A 13,430-nucleotide genomic window follows, 5' to 3' on the forward strand; every position below is an offset into this window, starting at 1 on the left:
TAGACGTCACGTTATCGTTGTTGTTTTGATCGTGTGATCATTCTAAATAAATATATAATGTTCGCATTCAACGCTGCGCCTTGGTCTCTCCCTGACGATCGTGACAGCCAGTTTACACCCTACTGTTAATTTCAATCTTTGCATGCCTGTCTTTCCTGTCAAAGTACTATTGAAAACAAATAAAATATTATAATAGCAGCCTTTCAGTGTCTGAAAATAGGATATACTTGCAATTGAAAAAAAGTAATTCAATTATAGACTAAATTATATACATTTCATTCATAGTGTCATAGTGTGTAGCAGGATATGCAAATCAAATCAAATTGTATTGGTCCCATATACTGTACATATTTAGCAGATGTTATTGCGGATGTAGCGAAATGCTTGATAAAAGTAATTTCCGGCTGTATGCAATAATGCAAAAGACTTCTGAGCTAATAATTTGAGAAATAACACACACACAAAAACAAATACTGCAAAGTTGCTTAGGAGCCATGAACAGGGTGACCATGTCTATTGGCGCCATCTTGCCATGAAGATGCTATTTACACATGATATTTATAAATGAGTAAAAACCTAATAGGCAAAGAGCACTATGCTATGGAACCCCTGCCGCTTCTGTCATTACAAACACACTGGTTGTCTTACAGCACCCAATTAGAATCTCATTTATTTTTCTCACTATACAACCAGTGCATTTACTCACAGATCAAATCCCTTAGGTTGGCTCATTTGCATAAATTAATAGAGTGGATTCTGATATGCTGCCCTGTGGGGATGAATATACAAGTCTGAAAGCGAGTTGGTAAAATGGCTGCCTTATTTTGGGAAAGTAAATTGAGCCTGCTCGCTTCTGATGTCATTAACTAAATAAAAAACGGATTTGTTGCTGTTAATGTCTTTTTCATTGTTATTACTGCAATAATATGGTCATATTTTATGGAGATTCTAGTTATGAGGCAATATGCCTACAGTGATAATGTTAGCTACAGTTTGCACAATAATGAACCACCACTACCTCTGGCCTTCAGAAGGGGTGTTATCATAACTCTACACCATCCAATGTATTCCTTTTGTAAAATTGCATAAACTATATATCAAAAGTATCTACAAATAAATGGGAAATCACAAACAATAAACTGGTTTATAGTAAAGTCTGATTCCTAACTTCAGACTTGAAACTTGGGTGTCACGACTTCCGCCGAGGCTGCCTCCCCTCCTTGTTCTGGCAGGTTTCGGCGTTCATCGTCACTGGCTTACTAGCTGCTGCCGATCCATTTATCATCACTCCACTTGTCTTGTCTAATTAATCACACACACCTGGTCCTTATCCCCAATTAGTCATTGTATAAGTGTTCCCTCTGCTTCCTTGTCTGTGTGGATGATTGCTTGTAGTGAGCTACCGGTACCTTGATGTTGCCAGGGTAGATATTTCCCCTGTGCCTGAGTTTAGTTGTCGCATGCTTGCGCAACTGTTTAGGGCATTTTTCAAAGGAGCCAAGATCTTGGCTTGATCATCTCAAGACCTTTGTGCTCAGATAAGAGAAAACAACATGTTCTTGCCAAACCTAAATGGCACTCTGAACTATAGCAGTATAGTACAAGGCCTTACATATGATGTAATATTGGAAATACATTAGCGTAACATCTGTATTGTTATTGGGTTATTACTGTATTTGTGCTGCTGCTCATATTCTCTGAAAACATTTGCTAGATGAATGTCTCCCACATGTAAAGCAAAGGCTTAAGAGCGAAGAGAGATGATTTCCCTTGCAAAGTGGCCCACAAATACTCAGCTGTTACACTGAGACCAGTGGCAGAGGGTGCCAACAAACCCAACCACCACACAATGGCTAATAGCTATTGTATAGCAATCAATCAATAAAATAACTATATAAACACTATTCTTATGAATGAGACTCAAAGTGCTTTTGCCCTCAACATTATTATTCATAAAAATGGAAGTGATTCCATTGTCACTTGTTTGTTCATTTCCATAGTGATCACGTCCCATAATATAATGATCAGCAACTTCATGAAAAGCAGCATTAAGCATAGGGTTTAAGGACACATGGTGACTGGTTTGAAGAACTCATTATAAGGATGGGAGAGTGTAAATGTATTAAGAAAAGTGATGACTGAAAACAGATAATATAAATCAAGTACTCCTTTATTTTCAGTGTGTCAGCAATAAAGTACATCAATTGATATCATAAAACATAACTGCTTTCTCAGTACTCAGATTCAGTTAGACTGCATGTTAGAATCCAGCATAATTAAGTTTTAGTTACAGCAGACAAAATGTCTCACTTAAAATTGTCATAAAATATCAATTTATGAATTGTACTTACAATATTTCTCAAATAAATCATTGGACAATCTTATTATGAAAATATTTTTCATACAACTATACACATTGTGTATTATTGCACAATGTCCATTCTTAAAAACGTTCCATTTCGTGGTAAAAATGGTCAAGGCAAATGACATATCTGTGGACGTTCTCTTGCCATTTGACATCAGTTTCTAAAGTAGTAATGTTCAAACAGGGTTGAAAGAAAGGGGACAGATTCACAATAATAACAGGAAGAAGGCTGCAACACAATACAGACACAATGATACATACACTACATAGCCAAAAAGTATGTGGACACCTGCTCGTCGACCATCTCATTCCAAGAGTCTAAGGCACTGCATCTCAGTGCTTGAGGCGTCATTACAGACCCCCTGGTTCGATTCCAGGCTGTATCACAACCGGCCATGATTGGGAGTCCCATAGGGCAGCGCACAATTGGCCCAGCGTCGTCCGGGTTTGGCCGGTGTAGGCCGTCATTGTAAATAAGTATTTGTTCTTAACTGACTTGCCTAGTTAAATAAAGGTTAAATAAAAAATAAAGATCATGGGCATTAATATGGAGTTAGTCGCCCCTTAGCTGCTATAACAGCCTCCACTCTTATGGGAAGGCTTTCCACTAGATGTTGGAACATTGCTGCGGGGACTTGCTTCCATTCAGCCACAAGAGCATTAGTGAGGTCGGGCACTGATGTTGGGCGATTAGGCCCGCAGTCGGTGTTCCAATTCATCCCAAAGGTGTTCAATGGGATTGAGGTCAGGGCTCTGTGCAGGCCAGTCAAGTTCTTCCACACCGATCTCGACAAGCCATTTCTGTCGCTTTATGCACGGGGGCATTGTCATGCTGAAACAGGAAAGGGCCTTCCCCAAACAGTTGCCACAAAGTTGGAAGCACAGAATCGTCTAGAATGTTATTGTATGCTGTATCGTTAAGATTTCCGTTCACTGGAACTAAGGGGCCAAAACTGAACCATGAAAAACAGCCCCAGACCATTATTTCTCCTCCACCAAACTTTACAGTTGGCGCTATGCATTCTGGCAGGTAGCGTTCTCCTGGCATCCGCCAAACCCAGATTTGTCTGTTGGACTGCCAGATGGTGAAGCGTAATTCATCACTCCAGAGAACGCCTTTTCAGTGCTCCAGAGTCCAATGGCGGCGAGCTTTACACCACTCCAGCCGACGCTTGGCATTGCGCACGGTGATCTTAGGCTTGTGTGCAGTTGCTCGGCCATGGAAGCCCATTTCATGAAGCTCCTGACTAACAGTTATTGTGCTTACGTTGCTTCCAGAGGCAGTTTGGAACTCGGTAGTGATTCTTGCAACCGAGGACAGATGATTTTTACTCACTTCAGCCCTCGGCGGTCCCGTTCTGTGAGCTTGTTTGGCCTACCACTTCGCGGCTGAGCCGTTGTTGCTCATAGACGTTTCCACTTCACAATAACAGCACTTACAATTGACAGGGGCAGCTCTAGCAGGGCAGAACTTTGACGAACTGACTTGTTGGAAAGGTGGCATCCTGTGACGGTGCCACGTTGAAAGTCACTGAGCTCTTTAGTACAGGCCATTCCACTGCCAATGTTTGTCTATGGACATTGCATGGCTGTGTGCTCGATTTTATATACCTGTCAGCAATGAGTGTGGCTGAAATAACCAAATTTACTTTTGGCTATGTAGAGTACGTTCAAATTCTTAAGACTAAGAAACACTAATTTTCAAATATTTCATATTGCCCTTTAAACCCATTTGTTTCAAGTAGTGTATACCTACACAATACCCTTTCCACAACACCCTCCACCTCCAAGGCCCTGCAGCCCAGTAAATCATTTTAGTGTGCCCATGCCCACACTGTCCATCAGCAGGCCAGGGTTATGCCCCTGCCTCTGTCTCCGCTCTTTCTGGGCCTTTGCCTGCTCTGTGCAGCCCGGGCCCCAGGGCCATGTTGTTGAGGTTCACCAGCTCGCGGCGGTGGGACAGCATGGTCACCATGTGCTCCAGCTTGGAGCGGATGGTGGAGTAGTGATACTGACGCTCTTTGGTCAGCTTGTGGAAGCACTCCCTCAGGTTCCCATCGGGGGCGCGGTACAGTGACAGATTGCAGGACAATGGTCCACCCCATGGGAGGTGAGGTGCTGCCTGGGGGAGGTAGAGATGTAATCTGAGGAGGAGGCAGCTTCATTCTGGATGTTGTTGGTCTGGTTATTGGTGGTGGTAAAGGGGGTAACTGTAGCCTTGTTGGGGGAGAGGCGGTTAGTGTACTGAGTCAGATCTGTCTGCACTCCACTGTCCACCATGGGGCAGCTGGTCTGGGTGGAGACATGACGGGGAGTGATGGGGGGTGTGACCAGCACATCCACTGCTACTGTGACAGTGGCAGGGTCACCTGTAGGCAGGCACCGGGCAGCACTTCCAGCCAGGATCTCCTGCATGTGCTGCTGCTCCATCCAGTCTTCCCCTATGGTGGAGGAGTCCGAGACCGGGCTGCTCTTACGGCCCCTCTCCCCAGTCTCCTCTCTGGGGGGCAGCACTGCCACAGCCTGGGCCCGGCTGGGTGTGATGGTCAGACAGACAGTTTTTCCCAATACTTCCAGACAAACAGGCTCGACTGGGGTCCTTTCTCTGGCCGGCTGAGGGGATGAGGTGGCGGGGTGTTTGATGAGCAGGTGGTCGTAGATGCCACTGTTTCGGGCACTGGCTGGGCCCCTGGTAATAACAGGCATGGACTTAGCGTACAGGAAGCGGAACTCCTCATCAAAGTTCTCAGTGATCTGGCCAGACAGCTCAATCAGGTTGCTGCTGTTTAGTTCCCATCAGTCCAATTAATGTTAAGAATGTTATCAAAATGCTTTACAGTTTTATACCCCATATCAGTCAAATAAGGATGGCTAGGTCACTTACAGTAGCTTGATTCATACAAGTGGAAAGTATTTAGTCATGTTTTATTGCTTATTGCTCGGGGGTCTTGTAAAAAAACAGGGACGTTTTTCAATGCTATACTGTATAATGACTTTTTAGTAAAGCAGGACATCTTTACCTGTAGGAGCCAGTAGCCACTCTGTTCCCATCAATCAACATGAACCGTTCATTAACCTTTCCTGTAATCTTGGCTCCTGATCTCATGAAGTACGTACCACCAGTTATGGTCCGCACTAGCGTTTGCTTTAATGAGGATTGAAACAAAAACAGTATGAAATACAAGCCAGTCACTGGTCACTTATAAAACATGTATACAGCATGATCATGCTACTAAGTCATAAAAAATCAATGTTTCCATTGATCATGAAAACAATGCATTATATGACCATCAGTTTCATTGCATTTGATTATGCATTGAAACTGTAATCATGGCTTATCCTGGTGCTTATCGGAGATACGACACAACACAAAGGTGGAGTCATCACAACCACATACCCGAAGCTCGTCCAGGCGCACATTGATGTTGTTGCACATTTTGAGGAATGTGGGCACACATGAGTGGTCCAGCAGGATGTAAACTGGAACTCTGTGCCACGTGCACGCACGCCTCCTGAAGATCCTTGAAGATGCCCAGGTCTGTCAGAGAGTCTGTCACTATGGCAATCACCTGTAATGGTACATCAATCATTGGTTAGTCAAAGCACCATTCAGGTCCAGTTTACAATTTAAAATAGGCTGCTCTTCTGCCTTACTATTTGTGAGGCAGGGTCACTCTGAATGGGCTCTTATACGTGCTTGTGCCCACAAACCAGGTCTTTATCAAACATTAAGAAGGAGAAAACACTGAGGCGGCTCCTCTATTGGCCACACTCTCTCTGTCGTGTACTTAAATGATCCTTGCTTGCAGTCAACTGTGGTCTGTTGCCATTGCAATCATATGTAATGCTTGGTCAGCAAACAAATGAGTTTCTATGACAGGGACAATCAGGCTCATCCTGCTGATGTCTGACCTCATCTTCTTCAGAAGCAGGCTAGAAATGTGTTGCATTGATGTTAGCTTTCCTTGATAAAATTGTATTTTCTTGTTCCCTCTCAAGGATAATAACTCAATAGCCTACAGATCAAGGGACATTTTCTAAATTGTTATTCTCAAACTGATGCTGAGCAACTATAAGGCCTGAAGCAGAGAGAAATAAAATTAATTGCAACTCAATTCTGATATCTCCACTTTAGCTGTAAACCTACCTACAGCGCACCTGCACGCAGAGGCAAATCGACACCCAAGGCTAAGCATTAAGAAAAGAGCACACCAACATTATTAAATGTGAAAAGCATGTTCAGACACATTCATCGATGTACTATTACTGTAGGTGCTCCTCTGAACCACAGACTTGGAGTTTGGTGCCCTTTCCTCATTCTCCATTCTGGAACGTTAACTCATCAGGATGGTAAGGAAACTGCATTAAACTGACAGTTTGAACATGTCCAGAAATGTGTTGAGTTTGAACATGTAACTAACACTAATGGGGTTCTTTCTTTTGTCTGACCTTTATGAGCAAGTATCTACTGCTTCTCAAAATGGGTGATATAGTTTTCTATAAGAAACTGTGAATTATAAAGAGGAAAAAAACAATGCTTTTGAGAAGCTGAACATCAAACAGTATAAAGGTTAATCCAGACCTCACCAATATTTATATACCAGACCAGTCAGTCACCCAGTGAGCACCGTCCGACTCCGACGTCCAAGGACATTTAAATTTGGCCCGTCCGCCCTGGCCTTGATTTCAACGTCCACAGATGTTGTTTTTTTGGACCAGACTCGATTTAGCCCAAACATAGACGTCAGCTAACAATTGTTAGATTGGTAAATTAGTCTAGTCAGCTATCTAAACTTGTAGTAAACATGGCCGAAAATCACTGGTCACGTGCCAGGGGGCCCCGCATTGATTTTGTTAGTCACTCTTACTAAGATATCATTAACATGGCATAAGTCATAGCAAAATGTGTAGAATTGCAGGAAATTAGCTTTAAAACATAAATAATGTCTCTCCACCCCATGGCAAAATGGGTAGAATTGCAGGAAATTAGCTGTAGAACTGCAATTTTTCTCTCTCTGCCCCATGGCAAAATAAATAGAATTGCATAGCATTTTATATAAAATTTACAAAATGTCTCTCCGCCTCATGGTAAAATGTGTAGAACTGCAGAAAACCTGCTTTAAAACTGAGAAATCCAGTCATGGTCTCAACTTACTGTTAAGAGTTACAATAGTAGAATTCACAATGTGAAAGTTATAAATTTGATTGTGCGTCAGAAATGTCTCTCTTGTTATGTCACTCAATTAGCCATGTCAGCTAACAATTTTTAGATAGGTAAATTAGTCTAGCCAGCTATCTAAACCAAATCTCGTTTAGGAGGGCCCCCAAAAGGATAGAGCCGACCCTGTGTGGCTGGTTTGAATTTTACATCCGAGGTGTGCTAAATTCAGTAAAATACAAAATGGGTCCTTCCATATAACGTTAGACCTATAACATTAATCTGTATCACTAAACAACACACAATTTATTATCTCCTTGGCACTTTTTATCATTATTCTCGCAGCTTCCTTGTAACTATAGATGCATTCCCCATAGCTGGGTTGGAAGTGTGCCAAGGAGGCGGGCCAGCCGATTTCCAACAGCTGTGGCTCCACGTCCGAGACCTCGGGAAAGTAAGTAACAGAGGAGCAGTCCATGGAGCTACTTACCGACTGCTCAATAATTACGTCCTCCCGGTGGAGGGACACACAGCGTGGAACCACCGCAGCACTGCCAATCTGTTTGATCTCGTCATCGGAGAGAAAGTTCGGAATTTGCTATTTTCTTAGAAATTCCAAAAAGGAATCAACTCCACCTGAAATAAGCTCCTCTAACGCTAGTCGGTGTTTTTAGTTGTACAACTCCTGTATATTCAAATAATTTTCCTGTCTTGTTGACCGCCACCTTCCAGGTGAATCTTCTAAACATTGCAATAGAGCCATAATGTTACTATTTAGAATAGACTGTAACCATTAAATTAAGGGTCCCTCCGATACGCGTGATGCAATGTAGCCAGAAGAAGCAAATTTGTATTTTGCGTTTCACTCAATTCCAGATCATCCGTAGTAGGCATTGGTTACTCGAAGGTTGTGGAACCAGATTCGTGTACACAAGCATGCGCTTTAGAGCGCTCTGCTAAACGCGCTCGCTCATTGGCCAGCAGTTTGAATTTGGAGCCAAACAAGTAGTATCCCGTATCCACTCTCAAATCACGACCCCAAATGCCCGGACTACGGTAGCCTACTGTAGGCTACATTTTGTCACACCGAAGACTCACGACTAAAGTCCTATATATCATATGCAGTCCTGCCTGAGCATTTTGGTGTCAGGTAAAATGTATGGGAGTAAAAAGTACATATTTTCTTTAGGAATGTAGTGGAGTAAAAGTAAAAGTTGTCAATAATATAAATAGTAAAGTAAAGTACAGATACCCCCAAAAACTAATTAAATATACTGAACAAAAACATAAACGCAGCATGCAACAATTTCAAAGATTTGACTGAGTTACAGTTCATATAAGGAAATCAGCTAATTGAAATAAATTAATTAGGCCCTAATCTATGGATGTCACATGAATTAGTTTTTCCCCACAAAAGGGCTTTATTACAGACAGAAATACTCCTCAGCATCCCCCTGTGTGATGATCATGCTGTTTATCTTGGCAAAGAGAAATGCTCACTAACAGGGATATAAACATATCTGTGCACAACATTTGAGAGAAATAAGCTTTTTGTGCTTATGGAACATTTCTGGGATTTTTTATTTCAACCCATGAAACATGGACCAACACTTTACATGTTGTGTTTATATTTTTGTTCAGTGTAGCATGTTACTTTAACATATGTTTTACTTAAGTAACCTACTTTACAACACCACTGCTAGGAAGGGAGACTTAAAACGGGATCGAGTGAAGTAGCAGAAAATATGTTGAATAAGCAACTAATGAGCATGGAGAGCCTCAGTCACTATTTATTTACTTACTTTTGTAGCACTTAGTCAGAAGCACACATTTTGTTAGTAGGGCCTAACTGGAATTTAGCCCGAAAGGATTTAAGAAAAATGATTGGTTGAGATAGGCCTATGACATTGGTGGTCCTCTGTAGCTCAGCTGGTAGAGCACGGCGCTTGTAACGCCAAGGTAGTGGGTTCGATCCCCGGGACCACCCATACACAAAAAAAAAATTATGCACGCATGACTGTAAGTCGCTTTGGATAAAAGCGTCTGCTAAATGGCATATTATTATTATTATTACATTGGCCTACATCTTGTCTTGCGCTGCGCGAATATCAGATTTCCACTATGATTGGAGAAGTGTTTATCACCAGTCAATTTAGACTACCACATCCTTATGATATCTTTCCATAAACGCAACGTGACTGCAAGAGACAGGTTGGAATGTCTGACTGAAATACAGGACAAATCAACCTTTTTTTCTAAATTTGTGGTGTTTGAATTTGTTGATAAAATGCGGGTCATGATCGTTTGGTTGCTGGGCGCGGGACAAAGGGCCCAAATGCGGGACTGTTCCGCACAATCCGGGACATGTGGTCACCCTGATCATGACTGTGTAGCCTTAATCTCTCGTGGACAGACTATTCGTAAAGCATCTGACCAATTAGGCCAACGCGTGACTTGAGTTTTGGATTAACCCATTTAATCCAATTGGTCACAATAGTGAAATATTTGTTGTTGTTGTACTTTACAGGCTCTAGAAAAGTTAAAGTTGTACTTATAAGTAATGTATTATGCATTATTAAGGTGTCTAGTATGTTTCAAATAAGTTTCATATGATTCCTCAAAATGGTCACAAGGCCACAAGCATAAATCTCCAAGGTGTACTTTTACAGACGAATTTGGCACCAGAAGTCTGTATTGAACAGCTTAAAAAACAAATACATTGTTGAAATGTTAAAATATTTTCTTTGTAAATATAATGTTTAAAGGGTCTAGTTAACATATGTGCCTTCATTTCATTTTCAATACATTGAATCCATGATGCTGGTGGTAGGACTATGAAAATATCTTAGGGGTCACATTTGTGACCAATAGGAAAATACATTGGCTCTAATTTATTATATATATTTCATCAGAAGATTATTTATTTTTTCAGTAGATTGAAGTTGAGTTGTGTTATGGATATACTTGATCAAGAACATCTTACAGATAATTTTACTATTATCCATTAGACTTTTCATATGTTTAAATCAGTGATTTTGACTGTAAAACCATGGGGCGGCGCACAATTGGCCCAGCGTCGTCCAGGGTAGGGGAGGGAATGGCCGGCAGGGATGTAGCTCAGTTGGTAGAGCATGGCGTTTGCCACGCCAGGGTTGTGGGTTCGATTCCCACGGGGGTATGAAAAAAAAAATGTTTGCACTCACTAACTTTAAGTCGCTCTGGATAAGAGCGTCTGCTAAATGACTAAAATGTAAATGTAAATGAAAAGTAATATTTTGTTATTTCAGGGGGAATTGGCCATGTATAGACCCATAAACTGAATTAGTGTAATAACTTAACAAACATGTTATATCAATAGGTTTGCTTAGTGTCTCTTGCACAATGGTAGACCTGGTTTGTAGAATAGTCACAAGGGTAGAACTGTTTTGTCAGAGTATTGGGGCATAGCCACAGGCGTAAACCTGGTTCACATGGGTATTTGGGCTGAGATATGCAGGTGTAGACCTGGTTTGTAGAAGTACTGGAGCTGAGGTGCAGGGGTAGACCTGGTTTACAGTTTGAGTATTCAGGCTTCGGCATATTTACACCTGGCTTAGTTGACTAATTGGGTTCAAGCACAGGTGCAGACTGTAGGTATGTACATTGATCTGAAGTACCTGTGTAGACCTGTTTGTATGAATATTGGGATTGAAATGCAAAAGTACACCTATTTGTATGACAATTGGGGCTGACATGTAGCAGTAGACCTGTTAAAAATAAAATCTATATTGGGTTAGACGTGCAGGTGTACACCTGGTCTGTAAGAATATTTGGGCTGAAGTACAAGTGTAGACCTGGTTTGTATGAATGTTGAGACTGCCCATGGATTTACCTGGTTTATATGAGTAATGGGGTGTAGGGATACACAAGGCTCATACAGGTAATGGGTCTGGATGAACGTCTATTGCCCATTCAAATCCTCTGTAGGAAAAAAGTGAATGAGGCTGGGTCACGTGTTATACCACTGTACTATGAGTTTATCTCTGAAATTATTATTGTATACAGGTCAGAGGTCGCAGGACTAAGATATGCAAATAACAGGGTTGGGGTGTGCAGTGAATAGCTGAATATAGGCTACTGTTGGTGACTTGGGGAATACAGGCCTAAGGAATCTGGGTAACAGGGCTGAGATAGGCAAGTAACAGGGATGAGGTATATTGACAAAGGAACTGGGGTCTATGAGTAACAAATTGGGCATTTAGTAGGGTGTCCAATAAAAAAACGCAGATTTTGACCAATGGGTAAAATCTCATGTCTCTATCATAATCCGTTCCAAATTTATTGGAATTTTTACCCTTGTAGGATATTCAAAATCAGGGCGACTAAATCAATGGGGGCCAGAGAAAAAAAAAGTGGCCATAAATCAGGAAAATAGCATCGTGTCAGCTAGGATAGATGCTGTGCGAGAATTAAGGCTACCTGACAGGTTTACTATTGAACTCGTCATTTTTCTTCTCAAATTCGGAGGACATAAAACAATATAGAGGTAAGATAAATATTGATTTTGAGACATGACATGTAGTATTTTCATATTTTAATATACGCTGTTCATATTAATGTTAAGTTCATGTTCTTTTTCGAAGACTTCTCACCAAAACAAGTGTATCTCTGTGAAATGTCAACGGAGCAGTGAGCTTACCTCAAGCTTTTTATTTTCAAAGCCTTTTACATTTAATTCAGCTCGTGTCATGCTAATTTTGCTATTTGCGACCCCAGACACAACTTGGAAGGCGACGACCACAAAATGTAAAATCCTCAAAAGTTTCAGCGATAAAGCTGCAATGTGCTGTTTACAAAGCTTGGTGCTTAGGCTATTATCAGATGTATTAGGTTACGAAATCCGACTTTTTGGATATAATGTAAATTATATGTCAGAGAAAGACCCCACTGAACGATTCAGAACATGAATAATCATATTTGTCTTGGTAAAATGTATTTTATAACATATAGAAGTGAAATGTCATCACCAAAGCGCGTTTTCACCGGGTGGATACCCTACATTTAGGGCTACGATATGGGTGTATCGGTAAGATACTTGATTGTATCAATATTAGGGTATTGGAATGTGGGTGTTAGGGTTAAGGCATGGGGATAACAGGGCTGGGGTTTGTGGGTAATTAGGTTTAGGTGTGTGGGTAAGTGGGCTGAGTTACATAGATATTGGGGCTGAGGAATAGGGGAACAAGTCTGTAAATTTTATTATAGGCAGAGCACTGTATTTCCCCATCGGTCACAATTGTGACCGAGAATAAAACGTACTTTATTTTATTTTTTTACATACTTTTCTATATATATATATATAATGTTAGGGTTACTAATGGCATAAGATTTGAAATGGCATGTCTGGGGGAAATGTGGGAACAAATGGGTTAACCGAGATTAGTATAGGTTATGCCTGAAAATTCAAAAAATGAAACTATAGTGTTGTTGGCAATCAAAATAATACTTCACCTAGAAATTCAAATGATGGACGCAATGTCCCCATATGCCTCAATGCCACATATTGGAGCCTTCTTTTCTTTCTTTTTTTTTTTTACACACAAGTAGGCTATGAGTGACACTGTAGACCTACATTTGGACAGACACGATGATGGTTCATGGTAGGCCTTTAGGTATAGACATGGCCAGGCTACGCTATATGATGATAAAACAACAAGAACAAGTCTAATTGGCTGACTTATCATGACATTGATTCCTAATATTTAAAATAACACCAGCCCAGCATTTGTGTTTTAAAGTGTTTGATAAGGTCTATTTATTCCTAAATTGAATTCAAAATGTGAAACATAGTGTTTTTGGCAATCACCTCGAAATGCAAATGATGGACGCAATGTCCCCATATTGCCACATAATGCGTATAACCAAAGA

General features: G+C 41.1%; 1 pseudogene across 1 annotated transcript; it reads right to left on the reverse strand.

The window, feature by feature from the left end:
* Positions 1 to 2,157: 2,157 nt before the first annotated feature.
* LOC311134375 (protein FAM83D-like) lies at positions 2,158 to 8,393 on the reverse strand (annotated as a pseudogene). The gene is made up of 4 exons (XR_014615373.1): positions 7,837 to 8,393; positions 5,763 to 5,934; positions 5,386 to 5,510; positions 2,158 to 5,176 (listed from the first exon to the last, which is right to left on the reverse strand). The product of XR_014615373.1 is annotated as a protein FAM83D-like (transcript).
* Positions 8,394 to 13,430: the final 5,037 nt, after the last annotated feature.

Source organism: Coregonus lavaretus (assembly GCF_964263955.1).
Source record: "Coregonus lavaretus genome assembly, chromosome: 8".
Lineage (NCBI taxonomy): Eukaryota > Metazoa > Chordata > Actinopteri > Salmoniformes > Salmonidae > Coregonus > Coregonus lavaretus.